Source organism: Lactuca serriola, chromosome 4, assembly GCF_051521515.1.
Source record: "Lactuca serriola cultivar US96UC23 chromosome 4, Lser_US96UC23_V15, whole genome shotgun sequence".
Taxonomy (NCBI): domain Eukaryota; kingdom Viridiplantae; phylum Streptophyta; class Magnoliopsida; order Asterales; family Asteraceae; genus Lactuca; species Lactuca serriola.
Window position 1 is genome coordinate 93,388,756 of NC_136411.1, and position 14,570 is coordinate 93,403,325.

The 14,570-nt window shown below is 29.6% G+C and overlaps 1 non-coding gene across 1 annotated transcript; it reads left to right on the forward strand.

The window, feature by feature from the left end:
• The first annotated feature begins 447 nt into the window (after positions 1-447).
• On the forward strand, positions 448-554 carry LOC145103589 (small nucleolar RNA R71). The gene has a single exon (XR_013706672.1). It is a non-coding gene; the product is annotated as a small nucleolar RNA R71 (small nucleolar RNA).
• Positions 555-14,570: the final 14,016 nt, after the last annotated feature.

Consider the following 14,570-nt stretch of genomic DNA (forward strand, 5'->3'; position numbering starts at 1 on the left):
TTTGCCTTCTTGTACTCGTCGTAGGGGAGCCATTCCTTCTTGGGCTTTCACCAATCATCATCAAACCTATCGCCACTCGAATAACAAACTTGTGCCTTCCGGTTGCCGTTCTCATCAAGATCGCAATCCTTAGTAAGATGGGGACCGCTACAATTGTCACAACCCACCCTTATGGCATGGATGGATTGATCCATCTTTGTCATCCTACGATCCATACTTTCTAGTTTGGCCATCATTGCTGCCATGTCATCGGAAACTGAGTTAACCATGCCTCTAGCTGTATCGTTCCTTGGATTATGGTATTCTATTGAATGTTTGGAGAATTCTTCCACCAATGTTTTAATGACAGCTGGTGCTTTCTTCGTGAGGGGTCCTTGGGAGTCTAGTAATTGCCTGGTTGTGACGTTCACGCCATCATAAAAGATAGAAACCTCTTGTTGCATGTTTAGGTCGTTTTGAGGGCAATTTCTTATTAACCCCTTATATCTTTCCCATGCCTCATAGAGTGATTCTCTCGACAATTGCTCAAAGTTAGCAATTGCTTTTTTCAATTTTGCAATCTTAGAAAGTGGACAAAACTGGTCAATGAACTCCTCGCGCATCTTTTGCCATGTTGTAATGGATCCGGGGGTAAAGATTTCAACCATTCCTTCGCGTCCCCTTTGAATGTAACCGATAACATCCGTAGTAAGACAGTATCGCGAGGCACATTTGGCATATGGAAATAGTCAGCAATGTCCATAACTTCTTTAATATGCTTGTAGGCATCTTCGTGCTCCTTTCCATGGAATGGAATGTCTTTTAGTTGTGCGAGGATGTGACCCTTCAACTCAAAATTGGCGGTAGCTGGAATTCCAGGTTGCACGAGTCCCGGCCCGGTACCATCTCTTATGTGCTTCTTGTAATCTCCCATCGGTATGTCAGCGATGTCGGCCATATTATCTCCTTGATCGGAATTGCTTTCTTCACCAAACGTGGATGTGTCGGACTCGATCCCTTTTCCTCTTTGTTTGCGAATAATCAACTCCGGATTGTCTACGGGTGGTATTGGTGTAGAGCTGGAGCCTCGGGTCATAAAAACCTGAAATAAAACAGAAAAACAAGCGTAAAACGAACAAAAACGAAGAATTTACGAAACTGTTAACAGAAGAATAAACTCGACGAGTTTTAAGAATAAACTCGACGAGTTTTAATGCAAAACTATAGAGAATCAATAAGAACTGAAAACAGGTAACTTTATGCAAGAAAGATCTAACACAAAGGATCGATACTACCAGCAAACAATATAATTATGAGAACCGTTCCCCGGCAACGGCGCCAAACACTTGATGTGTGTGAAACAAACTAGTTTTAATCCTAACAAACTCAAATGTAAACAAACACACACAGACAGTGTACCTATCGATAGTAGTTTAGTTTAAGCAAGTAGGGTATCGAACACAGGGAATGGTAACAATCAAATTAAATACTAGTATTACCTAATTAAAAACAATTAATAAAAGAGAGGGGGGGTTTCTCTAGTTTTGCAAGACTAGAAACTTAATCAATCAATTAACTTTCAAACAAAGACAATTAACAGCTAAGAAGAACAAGAAAAGACAACTAGATTCAATGATAAAAGAGACTTCTGTTTAGATTCGATTCACTTATTCCTATGGTTGATTTCGTGGCAAGTGCAATGAATTAATACATCAATAGTTACCGATTCCTAATATGATTGGGTTCATGTTCATTATTACCAATCCTTTAGTAGACAAGTTAATTCAAACAGTGATCAAGTGATTAAATTAACAAGTTTCCTAGTGTTCGGTTCGTATCAAGCAAGACTTATAATAGTAGTTAATCAAATTTGTTCAATTCAATCAACTCATGTATAGATGTTCAACGCACATGCTTACACATTGATTTACATATTTTATAGTTAACCCTAGTTTCATATTCACTATTCCTAGGCATACAATCTTATATTCATAAAACTATATGAATCAAGTAATCAAGAAGATATTCATGCAACTCAATCACTTATTTGTTAACTAAAAACATTTATCAACAATACATAAGGATCTTTAATAAGCTTAACAAGATGAATAACCAAATTAATATCAATTCAACCACTCAATCAAACCATGTTCATAAGATTATCTCATCCAAACAGAAGTAAAAAAGCTTTTAGCTCATATCTACAGCAAGTAATAACCTAAAATCAAAATCTAATGATTCAAACATGGTTCAAAACAAAGATTAAGAAAAGAAGAATGATTAATTGCCTTTGATTCTCTTCTAAATTGTTTCTTAGGTTGCAATCTCAAAAATAGTAGCTCCAAGAACCCTTCTGATCTTCAAAAGTCACAGCTAGCCTCCAGCAAAAGTTAGGTTTTCGGGCCTATAAGTTATCTATTTATAGTTTCCAAAAATCGACCCAACTCGTTGAGTTTTTGAGAATAACTCGATGAGTTTCTTTAATAATTCGCGCGTTTAGCGTGTACGGCAAGGCATCCTTAAATCTAGAATATTCTAATAAACTCGTCGAGTTTATGCTAAAAACTCGTCGAGTTTCTTCTTTTATTTAGCTTCTTCCTTTAATCCTTGATCTCCAAGCTTCCAATCACTCAATCCTCTTCCTTTTTCATCCAAGCATGTCTTTTATTGCTGAAATTGAATATTAAGCTAATTAAGTACCTTTTGTCCATAAAATGATATAAAATCAACAATAATTAATAAAATAATGAATGATTTCTATGACTAAATAAACCCATATCAGAGGTATTTTATCCAAAAGTGGTGAGTTTATTCATTAACCCTAATCATTGATGATAGGTTAATTTCATGTTTTGGTTCGATTAATTGGAAATTTTCATGTATCTTTTTTCCTTTTCATCCCTTTTAATTGAATGTTTATGGTTCTATCTGTGTTCGATTTTTCAATTGAGGGTGAAATACCAATCGCCAATCGCCAATGTCCAACCACGGTAACCGGTAAGGGAATTGTGTATAAGAATGAGCAAATGGATTCAGAAGATCTGGTTCATCAGATTCTTATCACCAACACCGGTACACGAGAGCTAATTATATGCACACTAAGTGTTTGGTGAAATGTGTGATTTTTTTTAATATGCTTTTGCTTGATTTCACAAAACTATTAATGTGGCAAATATGTTAGTCGAATTCTAGATACAAATCCACAACAATTTTTCCATCTGCAACAACAAAGGTTGATAGACTTGATTATACATTGAAAGGGTGAAGAAGTGCTGGAATTTACACGGGAGGAGCTCTCTCCAAGGGGAGAGGAAAATGTAACTTCTGATCTTCTTATACTAATATTTAATATGCCCAAAATACCCTTCATCTGATAAACTTCCACAATACATCAAACCTTTCTAGAGAAGTTGGAGAGAACAGTTGCCCTACTAGCATTTTAAGACGTGAAGAACAGTCATGTTGGAGATCTTTTAGACATATATCAACGTCTAAAAACCACAAGTGATGTCAATTTTGCTATCCTTATAAATCAAAGTCATGACAAAGGTTAGTTTTTTTACCTACATATGCATAAATAGTTTCTCAATATATCCATTTTTTATTATATTTTTGTATTTTTTTGGCTTAATGTGGTTGGGTTTTTCTGTTTATGTCCCTATCATATGTTTTGTTTAGATATCTATCAGACCCACCATTTTTTCTATTAATGTAAATTGTTTTTGGCCCTAAATTGATTTTTTTAACATTTCACGTTTTAATTTCGTATTTTTTTGTTATTTTTCTTTTGTTGATGCTAACTAATAGATGTGAAAACTTGCAGCCTACTGGGAGACTTTGGGTTCATCCTCTTGGTCTATGATGATGGTCGTTTATTGTATGTGACTGTATGTGTGAGTAAGTATATGACTATTTGTGTGTATTTCATGATAAAATCCCATAAATAGCAACATATTTTGTTTGTTTGTAATAAATAGCAATCCATTTTGAACTAGACTGTAAAATTAAAATATTTTTTTATAGCATCCTAATTTCTATAAAATGTCATTTATAGCATTTTGAACATGGACCTTTTCTGTATTTCATTTAAAAGGGACACGTTCTACATATTTTTAAACAATTACCATTTTTTAAACATGCACCATTTAGGAATTTATTTTTAAAGGAATAATTTTTGTATGTGTTAGCATTCATGTCGTTTAGTGTATGTGTGTATGTAGGTGATTGAATATATAAGTAAGTATATATGTGTGTGTTGTTGTGTGCATGAATCCACTGATATCCTTCAAATGTTTGGTTACAAATTCTCTGGGATATGAGTTCTTATAATATTTTGAATATTGATCCTTAAAGTATGTGGATGTTGTATTATGGAAAGTAGGGAATTGATTTTCATTAACTGCTTGATAAACATATTCTTGATAAATTATGCATTTATGTTTAATTAAGGAACGCTCATTCAGTATATTATATTTAATAAAGTTATTAAAAAATCTATAATAGTATCAAGTTATACAATATTTAATTTAATAAAAATAATACATCCCAGTAAATAAAGAAAATAAATAACTATGAAGGGTTATTAATCACATTTTTTAGTAATCAATATTATCATAATTATGTAAATTCAATATTTTGTTTGCAATTATACTAAAATATTGGTTGTTGTTGAATACTCAAATTATCCCTGAATTGATACATATTATTTTTTCTGAGAAATGTTGGTTAATTTTATCTATTTTCAATATTAACTAATTATATATAAGAATCACTATCCTTATTTTCATTTTAATACAATGATTTTATTTATTATACATGTTTTCTAAAAATCTTGCAATCTGTGATTAATGATTATGCTTTTGAAATTTAAATATGGTTTTACTTTGTGAAATGTGTAATACACTACACTAATATATATATATATATATATATATATATATATATATATATATGGAAATGATGAAATGAGAACACCTAAAAGGTTGAGAACGTGAGAACAGTTTTTGACCAATCAATATATAAGGTCATATTAGTAATTGTATATTTTAATTAAATTAAAATAAAATAAAATCAATCAAATTCCCTTAAATTTAGGACCAGTTACCAAAAAAGAAGGAAATATTTGATTTTTTATTTTTCTTATTAATGAAATATAAAAAACTTTTTTATCAAAAAAAAAAATTTTAACTATAAAAATTTAATTTTTTTTCTTAAAAAATAATTTTTTTCTCCTATTTCACGTTTTTTTTTTCGAAAAAATTATTAGAAATCCAACCCCAAATTAATATATTTGTATTCATAAACGATTTTTTTTTTTCAAAAAATTAATATTACTACAATCACAAATGAATGCATATCAATTTACAAGTAATCCACCTTTCTTTTAATCAACCGAAAATAAAAGGGGTGTAAAAATTATCATTTCTTCATAAAAGAATACCTTAATAATAAATAAATACACTTATTCACACATGATTACACTGCTATTTACAAATGAATACATTGTTATTAACAAATGAATACTCTCGTATTCACAAATTAATAAAAGAATACATCTAATCATAAAAAAATACTCTCATTCACACATGATTACACTGTTATTTACAAATGAATACATTGTTATTAACAAATATATAATCTGCTATTCACAAATGAATATCTCTCTCACGCATTTCATCAAACAGCCCAATCATCCCAGATACAAAGCCAATGAACCCGATGTCAAATACGCCCTCCACAACCAAATCAAAAAGCCACTGTTCTTCGTTTACATAAGTCGATTTTGACTTTTATGGTTTTGACTATGTAGAACAATCTCAACCATTCTGACTCAGCTTTATCACAGATTGTGAATTAACCGGTGTCTTAAGCCCCGAATGTAAAACCCATTTAGCGATTGCGAATCAGTCATGAAATTAATTCCGATCAAAATCAGAATCACTATAAACAACCAAGACTTTGATAATCCCAACAAAGTGATTCAGTCTTCACATCCGATTGGTTCGTCCGTTCATCACCAGACTTGGAGATTAGCATTCAATCAAACACCAAATCGATTCTTCAAAGATGGATTTCACTCACAGATCATCAGAAATTTTCATGTTCGAGATCAATCGAATTAATAATCATGAAATCAAATTGACTATAAGAACAGGAACGAGAAAATTGATGAAAAAATATGATCTTGGATTAAAATTAACAAAAATCGATTCATGAGAATTGATATACACAAAATGAAGACCATTAACCTCAAAAAAATCATCGATTGTTGATTTAGAATAGGAGAATTGATATACACCCATGTGCGTTCGATTTATTCCCTCTGTATCTCGATTTCCTTCAACCAAATTACCTCAAATTGTGTTTCATGCTTCGAATCCACTCCCATCTCCTCGTCTCTTCTAAGACGCCTCAATGGTCGAGGAAGTCGACGTCGCTGCACCATCTTCAGCGAAGCTTGCGTTGTAGATTGGTGAGTGGTAAATGGATTGTTGAAGATTGAAGACGAAGGAGAAATGGGGTGCTTTCTGGATGAGTAGAGAAAAAAAGCGACTCCATTAATAGTCTTTATCTTCACAGCAGCTTGCAGGTCCGATTAGGACTACAAAAATCGTTTGATAGGGGAATGAGTAGGGAAACGACAATCTTTAATGGAAATAAGAATGGGAATGAGAAATTATAGGATTGACCTAAAGTTTCAATTACTATTATACCCTTATGCCATTTTAAAAGTTACAGTTTACTACTGATAGTTTTTGAATCAACATAAATTACCCGTTTGATAATAGCCTTATATTTGAATATTTAAGTGGCCCAGATGTGTTCTCGCGTTCTCAACCTTTTTGGTGTTCTGAACTGATCCTACTCCTATATATATATATATATATATATATATATATATATATATATAGCATTGTATAAACTTATGCTTTTATAAAATATTCAAAACATAGTACAAACTTGAGTAAATTACACGAATAGTCCCTATGGTTTGGAGTAATTTGCGTATTTGGTCCTTAATTTATTTTTTTTAACTCGCTTGGTCCCTAATGTTTGTTTTTATTACGCGCTTGGTCCCTACTTTTTGTTTTTGTTTCACGCTTGGTTCTTGTCTTACCTAAAAAGACTATTATTTAAATAGAGAAAAATGGTGTGATAGATAGGATAATGTGAGGGGGTTGGGTTTGGAAGTGTGTTTATTTAAATAAGTTAAAAAATCAAGGGCAAAATAGTCTTTTTAGGTGAGATAGGGACCAAGCGTGTAACAAAAACAAACAGTAGGGACCTTCCGATTTAAAAAAATAAGTTAGGGACCAAACACATAAATTACCCTAAACAATAGGGACCATTCGTATAATTTACTCTACAAACTTATCATTTTATAGAATATCTGTTTTTTTTTATCAAGCGTGGTTTGCACTCTCTAAAAGTTACACATGACTTTTTGATTTTACATTTAAATTAAAATTCTTCTAAATCTCTTAAAATTAGCATTATTTATTACCATTTTGAAATTTGAAATTCAAAACAATTGGTAATCAATAATTATGATTTTATTTGAATCAATAATTATAATTTTACATAAATAAAAAAACATAAATATCTTAATTAATAATTTATTGAAAATAATCTATTAATAATTATGACTTTTTACTATAAAAATTTATTTATTTTTGTGACCGTGGTTTCTACGGACTATAATCTAAATATCTTAATTAATAATTTATTGAAAATAATTAATTAATAATTATGACTTTTTACTATAAAATTTATTTATTTTGTAACTGTGGTTTCCACGGGTTATAACCTAGTGTTGTAAATATATGTTTGTAACTGTGGTTTCCACGGGTTATAACCTAGTGTTGTAAATATATGTTTGTATACTGTAGGTCATTGTAATAAGCCCTTTTGGCTTTGATAGCCCAAATGTATTTTGTATTCATGTGGACCAGCGCAAAGCGGCGACGATGAATAATTTTTTTAGGCGGTTTATTTCTTTTACGAAAGTGTTATGTTCCAAAGATAATACATATCTAAGACAATAAAATCCAACTTTAGTGTTATTTGTAACATGATATATTAAATAATCGATAAAAAGAAATGGTTAAAGACGACACAAAATATGAAATGTGTTAGCGATTATATAAGAATACAAAAAATATGAAAATTTGTAATAACACATGACTCGTTATACATTATTAATCGTGCAACACTTCTTTATACATCAAGTCTTTTCTATAGACTACATCACCTTTGAAATTTTCGTCAGACATCACTAACAGTTTTGTATTGCCACGAGAGACCCCTCTGGATAATGCAACATAAAGTTGATCATGCGAGAATATTGGGTCTTGAATGAGAACATGTTATCATCAGACGGACATAGAGGAATCTTTGACAAATATATCCTCTTGTCAATATGTTGACCAACAACTATTTATGCATCAATGACATTCTACTGAAAGCTTTTGCATATCAATAGGTTGCCATTACACAATCGATTTGCAGGGTCAATGTTCCGTAACAGTATGATCGGGCATCCAACTTTCACCCGAAGGTAATAAGGAAGTAAACCACTAACATTGATCGAGTTCAAGAATTCCAGCGGATAGAAGCCATTTTTATCATCTATGGTTTCATCGATACTATAATAAATTCTTTCTTCTCTGTAAAATCAATCAATCAAGTAATCGATAATCTCATCGATTCTATCATTTTTGTGGATAATATTGTTCGCCGGATGATATAATTTGACTTGGACCTAATTAATTCCAAGGAATGAAAGACTACATCAATCAAAGCATCTAATGATTTTTTTATGTGTTCAACTCCATCACCGACCCGTAATAGAAATTTTAGAACCACAGTTCAGTTAGTGCTCTCATATTTATTGTTAACCACAAATTTATAATCAGATACCAAAAAAAAAACGACATTCGTAAGCTAGAGTCTATAATTTCTGCTCGTGTCCCATGTCTTACGATCGACAAAACTTATCTGAAATTGCCTCCCAAAACCATTATCTTTCCACCAAAAATGAGTGTCACCCCAATGATATCTTGCATTGTCTGGTCAACCACCTCAACCGCCTGACGCTTTTTCATCGATGCTTCATCCCATATGATTAGTTTTGCAAGCTGAAGTAGTTCATTGGTACCGCTTTGTTTTTGGATGTTGCATAATGAGTTGTTATCAGGATTTAGAGAAATTTGAATCACGAGTGAGTTGTTCTCCCCCTAGTGATTTATGCATTTTCTTTATAAACCTTATTTATAAACGGCAATGCAGCCCATGGTGAGTCGTTTTTTTAGTGATTAGTTTTCTTTTTTGCTTGCGGTAAATCGTTTCATTTTGATGATTAGTTTTTTACCTTAAAACATGTCATATTTAAAGACGATTCAATGAATCGGTATATAATACTACTGGGCGAATGTCCGCGCATTGCGCAGAAACACCTATATAGTTAAAATTTTAACAAATATATGTTTGTTTAAATATAACAATAACGTTGTTATTAAATTTGATATAATAATTCTTATACTAAATTGATATAATATATTGATTATTTTGAATTATATGATAATATATACATCTATTATAACTATATAATATCAACCGTTTGAATGACTTCTACACGTGAGTTATTCATGAATAAAATTAAATATAATATATGGGTTAATGTTATTTATAGCTTTTGTTATTGTTAATTAATTTTTTAAAATTTATTTTGTTAACGTTTTAATTTCTATCATTATAATTATTTAAAACATCAGACATTGTTTTTTGATTTTAAAGGTAACAATATAATCATGTATATAGAGTTATTTTTAACTATTGTTATTGTAAGTCATTTTAAGATACTTATTTGAAAACTTTTAACGATTATACAAATATCTTTAGGAAATATTTTAGTTAAACTGATATTATAATTTAGTTTTTGCATTTAGCACTACAATGTATTACTTTTAACTATTCACAAAATATTCACTGGGTTTTCTAAGTGGAACTGGTATTTATATTTAAGTTGACACTGTAATGTTATATTTAAATTAATAGTTAAGTATTTTGTCAAAACTATTCAAAGTTGTAGCTTTAAATTGATAATGGTTTACATACAACAACATATTAAATCTAATAAACTAAGTATAATATGTTAAAAGTTAAAGATATAACTTTATAAGTAGAAGTAAGATATTATTTTAATATTAAAATTTAGTTTATTTATGACTACACTTTAGGTTTGATATTTATTTCACATTATTAACCAAATTATAATGATTATTAGAAAGACATTATAACTTATCACTTTTAACTATTTGCAAAATATTATTTGGATTGTTTAAGCTAAACTAAAATTTATATTTAAGTTGGTCCTGTAATATTATATTTAACTATTTACAAAATTTATAAATTAAATATTTTATACAAATTGTTCAAAAATTGTAGCTTTAAAATGATGATTGTTTAGATTCGACAATATATTAAAACTAATAAATTAAGTATAATATGTAAAAAAGTTAAAAAAAACATAACTTTATACGTAGAAGTAAAAATATATTCTTTTAATATTGAAATTTAGTTTATATATGATTACACTTTAGGTTTGATATTTAATCTTATTAACAAACTTATAATCATTATTAGAAAGAAATTGAAAAATCATGAGAGTTTCAAATGAATGTGGTGAAAGAAAAAATGTTTCATTTGTAATATAGTATGATATAAAGTTGTTTGTGAAAAATGTTATATTACAAAAAACACATAATGCATCTATGCATAATTCTTCAGCAAAAATGTTATTTTAAATTTTTTTTAAATCTGACCTAACCTAAAAATCAGGAAGGCATTTCATGTATAAACCAAATCGGTAGGCTTTTTCAGGTTTTTTGTGTTGGATTAGTGTCTAAATCCGTAACTATATTTGGTATGTACCTGACCCGGTTGTGCATGGTCCTTTTGGGTTGCCTTCACCAAAGCAACTTAATAGGATGATTTATGAAGAGAGAGGTTATTATGGTTTATCAAAATATTATATGAATAATATATTAAAAGAGAAATCATATAGTTTAATTTATATTAGACAAGAATTAATTATGTGGCTAAAAGATATTAATTAAATAAAGGAGACTAGAACTGTCAATTGTGTGATAGTTGATTTTGGGCTGAGAATCCTTATGGATTAGGGCATGGACGAAATTAAGAGGAATCCATCTTAATTTCGGACATAGAAGCCTTATTCCAAAAGGTTCTCAAGTTACTTAGAGCCTAAGTCATCCAAATAGGGTTTTGACTGAAACCCTAGAAGCTCAAGTATATAAGGACCCGTAGCGCTAGCAAAATCGGACATTGATCCCTTGGAAGCTTGGAGCTGACTTTTGCTTCTCATCCTCTCTCCTCTACATCAATCTCTTGTTTGTGGTGTTTGTGAGCCATTAGAGGTGTTACATTTGTGACACTAAGCTTCTTGAAGATCAAATTATTCTTGCAATCATTGAAAGGTATCATCTAAACTAGTTTATTATAGTTTTCGATTTCAATATATGCTAGATTAGGGTTTCAAGTCTTGGATTATTTGCATGTATAATAGAGAAGCCTAGATCCAAACTTTAGGGATTTGTATGAGCACATAGGGTTGTTCTTTTGTATAAAACCCATCATTTTGTTAGGTTGCCGACCAGTAAATTGTTTCTTTTCAACAAATAATTTTTTTTCTTCGCAATCGGTTTCCTTTTCGCACATAACAGTTGGTTTACTTTAACAAAATAATAATTTTTCAATGAATAAATTTATTTCTGTGACGAACTAATAATTTTTTTTTATCATTTCTTGTTTTTGACCGAAACCCAAAATAAAAATATCATAACAAATGGCCTATTTCACTAATAATAGCATGCTATTTGTGCGACACATATCATTACCCATACGCCCTAACTTTTCAACAACCCAATTAACAATTTGTTTGTAAGAACAAGCATGTAAAATTTTCAAGAAACTAATGCAAACATATCAATACAAAATAACTTAACCATAAAAAGTTTTTTGTCTTTTTATTAAAGATTTACGTTACATATTATAAAAATAAATTTACTTATTTGGCCTACTATGGCTATATATTTTAAACATTTAAACAAAATTAACTAATAATAATAAATAGTTAAGTCCGGTGACATTCAATCTCTAGTCTAATCCATCGTAGTCACATGTGAAATCTGACATAGCCAAAAAATTCAAGAAAAAAAAAGCAAAAAACATAATAAATTGCAGGTTAATGGTTTGGCGTAATTTAAAAATATTAAAAAAAAAAATTAATGTCTGCTTCTCCGGTAGCAAAATGAAGAGCAAAGATATGAAATCTCATCAACACCCCCACCATTACTACTCAAACAAACCTGCACTTAATTCCACATAAAAATTAAAAAGAAAATAGAAATTAGGAATGATCATTCATAAACTCAAAAAAATAATATTATGTGATTATAAGAACAGAATATTGTAATTTACTTACAAAGATAATAAATTTGGAAAACAAAACATTATATGGGTTATGTTATTGATTCCAATATAGCAATAAAAAATAAAAAATTCTTTGTTGGCTAATTTACAAAATTCTAGTGCATCCTTAGTAATGTCATTGATTCCAACTAAAAAATTTGAAACACATGTCAGATAGAAATGACCGGAGAGTTTCTTTCATTATAGCTTGAATTGTTCACTTTTAGGTTAACAATCATCATTTTCAATTAATTTTTATGAGAATGATCAGTTTCGGTTAACATGTATCGTTTTCATATATATTTACTTTTATTTGAAAAATAAAAACAATAATTAATAAATGTATTTATTAAACGATAAAAACTCTTTATAAATTAAAAAAGAAATGTTTTTTTTTTGCAAATGAAAGTAACTATTTTACAATAATCAAAAAGTAGAAACTATTTTATCGATCTTTACAGAAATAACAATGTACCGGAAAAGTACATTATTATTTCAAAAATAACATGGTTTTTTTTTGTGCAAAATACATTGCTATTTCTTTTAGAATAAAAAAGTATTTTCATTAAGAGAAATAAATTATTTTCATTGCTACTTCTTTACTATTTCATTCATATTAAAAACTATTTTAGTAATTTTATCAATGTAATAATGAAGCTATGCAATTAGAAAACAAACTGTATCAAATATATAGTATCAACAATTGTAATTTGTAATTCTTTGTTTCATGTAAATATAGTTGGTACATTTTTCTTTTACAGATGGCTATCATTAGGCTTAACACCTCTATGTGGTAACCTACGAAAAACACTAAAAAAAAAAAATATATTATAAGTCATGATCCAAAACTACCATTCAAAATCGCAAGATGAAATAAAGAAATTATCAATTTGTTCAACACTGTAGTTAATAAACAGAATGTATACCCAACCAACAACATTCTAGCCCCATTTCATGAAAGTTGCATCTGTTGGTCTGTTTCCCAGTACAAGATTTCACATTATGTCTGATGCTTTGAAATTACTCTGTTTCACATATTCAACAACTCAAAAGTGTTAATGACATCATACTTTTCTATTAAAAAATCTTACTTTAAGTTTAGAAATAAAGAAACCTAGTTCCACAAAGCCAAAAGTTCTAATAACAACAGTGGTCACAACGACTTCATCATCTACCAAAGCTAGGGAAGACCAAGCTTCTTGGCTTCAATCGATTCTTTTAACAACAAAAAATTATATAAAAGTTTGCTCCATTAAGAGCAACAAGGTCATATCATATCAATAGCAAAAGAATAAGAAATAAAAAACATAATACATATTCAACCACATTGGAGATATGGTCTTGGATAGGAATTTATAAATCATGGGATATAAGACAACTCAAAAGTCAAAACCAAGCAAAAAAGGGTTAAATAATGCTTAGACTTCAATAGAATTTTGTAAATGTATATAATAAAAAGGTTTAAAAAGCCTTACAACTGAAACCACATAAAGCATTATAATTAAGAATCACCAATTTTTGCTTCTTCTAAGTTAAATGTGTATTCAGGAATTTCATCCAACACTTGGTGTTCCAATTGGAATACTGGATGAATTTGCCACCTCAAAAAAGTAAGTATTTCTATATTCATCTTGTATACTGGCCTGTAGAGTAAATCAAGAAATTAGAAATGACATAGTAAAAAAAAATTGATTCATTAACATTGAGTATACAACACTTATTATCTAATTGAACTTAATGAAAAAATAACCAAACAAAAGTGTTAACATTTTCTTACTTCTCAAGGGTAAGGAGGTTCAGGATACATCCCTAAAAACAGTCTTATGTATCACCTATATCCATCTCAAATGACAATCAAAATTTTTCTTAAAAATGTAAAATAACAAAAAAAATGAATTTTTCTTACTAATGACAATCAGATTTTTGCAGAACCTATGATGAACCTGTGAAATCATCAAAAACACAAATAACCTGTGCAATCAGAATCTACGATAAGAAAAATGTTTAAAAATTATACCTTTAATCAAACTAAAAAACATGGGGTTGGATCCAGAAAATCATCATGAAATTCAATTGTGTGTGTGTGTGAGTGAGAGGGA